Here is a 5270-nt window from a genome sequence, read left to right as displayed (position 1 = left end):
TTTCATTTTCTGTTGTAAGATGTTAGTTTTCGGAACCAGGGGCTCTATCTTTTTATTTTTTTTTATTTTTTTATTTCAGTGATTGCAATTAGCGTATGTATACGTTCTTTAATATTATCGACAAGATTTTTCAGCTTCCATTGTGTTTATATTTGCCAAGCAACCTTATGCAACCGTAGCCCCAGACTGTGAAGCAACAAATTATCTTAGTTTAAATGACCAATTATAAGAACTTTTTCTCCTTATTTTTTGGCTACCGATTTCAGGTTGATAAGCTTATACAAGAAGCAAAAGGTAATGTGCTTCTCGTTTTTTTTTTTTTCTCCCTTTAGAGGAAGAAATCTGTATAATCCTCTGTATTCATGAAGTATAGATGGAAGGTTGACACACACCCTTTACGTTCTTCTTACAGTTATGGCATGTTATTTGACAATCTTTGTATTACTGTTTATTTCTACAGGTTCTTACTGTTAATTAGTCTAATATGATGCCTCCTATGGACAAAAAGCAAACTTTACGGCCTCCGGATGTACTTGACAACCTTCCCAAGAATGTAATTGATGATATTCTTATGTGCTTGCCTTTACGAGATGCTGTGAGGACAAGTATCCTCTCCAAAAGATGGAGATATAAGTGGTGCAAAATTCCAGAGTTGACGCTTGATCAAACACTCTGTGAAATTAGAAGGGATTCAATATACCCTACAAATATCTTTAGGAAGATCATCCACAGCATTTTGACTCTTCATGAGGGACCAATTACAAAGTTTACCCTCAACATTCGTACTTTGTCTAGGTGCCCTAAGATTGATGAGAGCTTGTTCTATTTCATCTCTAGAAATGGTATTCAACATCTTGTTCTTAGACTTCCGTATAAGGGTAAACCTTACAAATTGCCTTGTTTATTTTTCACATGTTTCCAGTTGAGACATCTAACTCTCGAGTGTTGTTCAATACTTCCTCCTCATTCCTTCAAAGGTTTTGATAGGTTAATTAGCCTGGAACTATGTGACGCCATAATTTCTTCCAAGTTGCTTGAAAGTTTCATATCTCATTGTCCTTTGCTTCAGCAAGACAGCAATTGGTCCTGAAAAATTTAAACTGTGATGTCATTGAAGTTAATGCTCCTTTGTTGAAATCCCTTAATTTCACTGGCCGTATAAGATGTATCAGTGCAAAAAATAGTCCTCTTCTAGCGAAACTTTCACTTAAAGAGAGGTGCAATTATTTTGTGGGGTCAAGCAAATGGAATTCTGCCATGTTTTTTGAGTCTTTTTCTGCTCTCGAGCAACTCCTCTTGAATTTTGATAGTGTCAAGGTAAATGTGTTTCATCACTTCATTTGTATGCATTCTTGTTGATGGAACATCTATTGGGCTTTAAGTCATTCTGATATTTTGCATTTTGTATCTAGTACTTTGTTGCAGGAGCAGGTGAAATACCAACAAGGCTTCCCTTTAATCTTGACAGTGTCAATCATCTTTGCCTATCTAGTATTAATCTGGATTACTCGATTGAGGTTCCATGTGCTATTTGCTTGATAAGAAGCTTCCCATTCTTACAATATATGGAAATTCAGGTTCTTAATCATTTGACTCTTTTCTTTATCTTTCTTATTTAGTAGCTTTCTTGTTTTCTTACTTTTCATCATCAAGAAGTTCAGAGACATGGGCTTTGGTTATGTTTCTTAGGTCGTAGGTTATGGTGATCAACCTGCTCTAGAATGTCTTGAAGTGGAAGGTCTCTCAGATGTGACATTTAGCCACCTTAGGGAAGTTAAGCTAAAAGGCTATCTGCACACAAAGCGTGGGATGCAGCTTATCAAGCTTATGTTAGCCAAGTCTCCGGTGCTTGTTGAAATGCTAATCAAGCCTTCTCTTTGTGGGGTAACAATCAAAATACTTGCTGAGCTATCAAACTTTCAACAGGCATCACCTAAAGCAAAAGTCATCTGCAATATGGATAAGCATTTATATTATTGTCCTCTTTGATCTTCACGAGTCTTATCAGTCCAAGATCTTTGTCTAAAAATGTTTTGGAAGATGTAATGAATATATTGAAACTGGATGGATGTTTTGACTGCTCTGCTTTCATAATATTCTTTCCATTACAATTCTTGCCAGATCTTGAGCCCTCTATGGTGTTTGTTTCAAAATTATTGCTTAGTGTGGGTTAAATTGTGTTAACTCTATTCTTGATCGATCAAATCCCTATGATCAGCTTGATGCATTTTCTCGGCAACAAGGTATAGAACCATGAAGATGTGATATATACTAGTATGAATGTAATAGTTATCCATTAGCCACCATTGGCTATACAGTTTTTTCTAATTATTCAGTGTGGTATAAATCATTTTATTCATTCAATCTCATATTTCTTATAGAGTAATTTATTCTATTTTTCATGGAAAATGTATTTCTTTTCATGCCAGTTAACTTATTATTCGACATATGTATTATTGTTTATTGTCGATTTTTACTGTTAATTAGTCTAAAATATAAAAAAGTAAACTTACTGAAGAAGTCAAGGAAACATCTACTATATATACATTAAAAATAATTTTAACCATGATATAAACATGTTTTTTTCCACACGAGATGCTGTTCGGACCCTCGTATCCCTATGTAAGATCCGCCCATTGTGGTCTCTTCAATGTCATTTTGTGTATTTGTTCTCTCATGCATTAGGTAAAGAATTTTTTGACCGAAATAATCTATTATTTTAAACAGTTGATGAAAATAATATGAATTCGGGTCCTGACAAGCATGATCCAGTTAATTACCAAACTTAATAGGCAGCAAAGCGCAATCTATCCAACTTTTTGTGTGCTGTCACTTATCAGAGTGAACTTGAATTTCAAATCAAGTAAACATGAAGAAAGGAAAATAAATAATCAACTAAATGCCACTGGAAATTTCACTTGTTAGTAATATTTGTAGACCTTATTCTAATACTGAATCAGTAGTAATGTAAGTGTTAAAACTAGTACTCCTTCCACTGAAAAAAAGGGTAGTTCTTCCTTTCCAACTATAGTCATTTGGTGTACATGGTCACAATTATGAATATGATATTGAAGTTTAACACACTTCTATTTCAAGTAATGTTATCTTATTTCCCTCTCAATCCAATTTAAAAAATAATTTCTTTCTAAATTTGAAAATAATTTAATATAAACTTATTATTTATCCTTAATGAGAAACTTTTATAGCCATAAAAATATGACGTCATTTTTAAGATCACAAGTTTCAAAAGTCTTATAGCCACACAAATGTGACGACATATTTTATATCACAACTTCTAAAATTCTACATTTTCCTTCTTAAACTTTGTGCCGGATCGAATCGGTTCACAAAAATTGAAACGGATGAAATAAAAACATTTAGATGAAAGTGGCTTTCCTTCTTATGAAATAAAAACATTTAGATGAAAGTGGCAGTCTAGAGAATGAAGTTGATTTATGAAGAATATGAATATTCTCTTGGTAATCTTACTCCCTATGTTTCTTTTTTTTACTTGTCCCTTATATTAAAAATAAATTTTCCCACTTACTTGTCCATTTTAACAAATGAAAAAAAAAAAAAAGAGATTTATTTTCTTCCAATAGTAAGCTTATTGGCTGACTAGATTGTTTAATGTCATTTTCAAGACGGACAAGATTCGGAAATAAATGGAGATGGACACAATGATTCCCGGGATGCAGCTTACAAGAACAAGGAGACATTCAAATGCTAAAAGAGATCTTATTTTTTGCTGAGTATCACTTACTCATGAAAGTGTGGGAAAGGGTGGTGGAAATAGGGATAAGAGGGTGTCTATTTCCTCTTTGATTTCATCGAGGCGCTCGACTAGAAGATCCATTCATATTGTTTTGGAAGGAGAATTGACTGTGGAGTTTTTGACTGCTCTGCTTTCATAATAGCTTTCCAAGAGGACTTGCATGGTATTCAGTGACCTAAAAATTATTGCCTACGAGTGTGGTGCCAAGAGAGGTCCACGTGGATTCTTGAGGATAAAGGTGTGCAGATCAGCTTGATGCATTAGAAAATAAGGACATGTATGATATAGCTAGACCGAATGTAAGGACGGTAGGAGGAGACTCGGATACACTTTTTTCTAATTATTCTATGGGGTTGCATTTTATTCATTCAATCTCTTTTTCTTATAGAGTAATTTATTCTATTTTTCATGGAAAATGTAAAAGTGCCTTGTTAACTTATTATTCGCATGTGACATAGTCTGAAAGATTTTCGCAATGGGGTTAACATATAAAAAAGTAAACTTACGAAGAGGTTGCATCTATATATACATTAAAAATAATTTTAACCATGTATAGGACCAGAGTTTTTTCGATGGCGTACCGCGTGAGTATGAGAGGCTTGGTACCCGAGCCATTCGAAAAGAAAGGAAGTTTCAATGTACCTTTTGTGTATTATACTCTCAAGATTAGGATATCGAATTTTGTTTCACATCGTATTGGTGCGAGTATGAAATGGAGACTCGCCTCCGGATCTTGTGTGGATGAAAGTTAATTACCTCCAAAAACTTAAGAGCAAGTTCTACAAAGTGGTGGTTAGAACTTTGTTGCTGTCACGGATCAGAGTGTTGGCCGGTCAAGAAATGCCACATTCGAAGAAGATGAAAATAAATAATCGAACTAAATGCCACTGGATGTGTGGACACACTAGGAGAGATATTTTAGGAATGAAGATATCAGACAAGGTGGGAGTGGCATCGGTGGAGGACAAGATGCGGAAAGCGAGGGCCGAGATGGTTTGGGCATGTGAAGAGGAGAGACGTAGTCTTTGCCTTTGCGGAGGTGTGAGAGGTTGGCTATGGATGGTTTCGGGCGAGGTAAAATGAGATTGAGAAGAAGTATTGGGAGAGGTGATTAGACGGGATATGGCACGAATTTAAAAAATAATTCTTTCTCACCGAACATGACCTTAGATAGGAGGTTGTGGAGGACTCGGATAGGATAAAGTAGGTGGCTTACCACACCATAGTAGTTGCGGTTTCGCTCATTTGTTTATTACCTTTGGTTTATCATACATTCTTTTCTTATATTTGTTGGGCCGTTGGTACTTTGATTATTTTATTTATCTATAGTAGTTAATGCTCCTTTATTAAACTTTGTACCATGACTTTCTCTCTTTTGGTATTCGTGTTATCATATTGTTTTCGATATGCTTGAGAATGACCTTTTGTCTTGTTTTCCTCTTATCTTCCTCTCTTCTCCTCTCTTGTTTCTTTCGGAGAGTCCCTTATTTCAAGG

The 5270-nt window shown here is 35.0% G+C and overlaps 1 pseudogene; it reads left to right on the top strand.

The window, feature by feature from the left end:
• The first annotated feature begins 484 nt into the window (after positions 1–484).
• LOC132057824 (F-box/FBD/LRR-repeat protein At1g13570-like) lies at positions 485–1989 on the top strand (annotated as a pseudogene).
• The last annotated feature ends 3281 nt before the right edge of the window (positions 1990–5270 follow it).

The sequence above is a fragment of the Lycium ferocissimum genome, chromosome 5 (assembly GCF_029784015.1).
Source record: "Lycium ferocissimum isolate CSIRO_LF1 chromosome 5, AGI_CSIRO_Lferr_CH_V1, whole genome shotgun sequence".
Lineage (NCBI taxonomy): Eukaryota > Viridiplantae > Streptophyta > Magnoliopsida > Solanales > Solanaceae > Lycium > Lycium ferocissimum.
The sequence above is the reverse complement of the archived record's forward strand: the minus strand, read 5'-3'. Positions and strand labels throughout refer to the sequence as shown.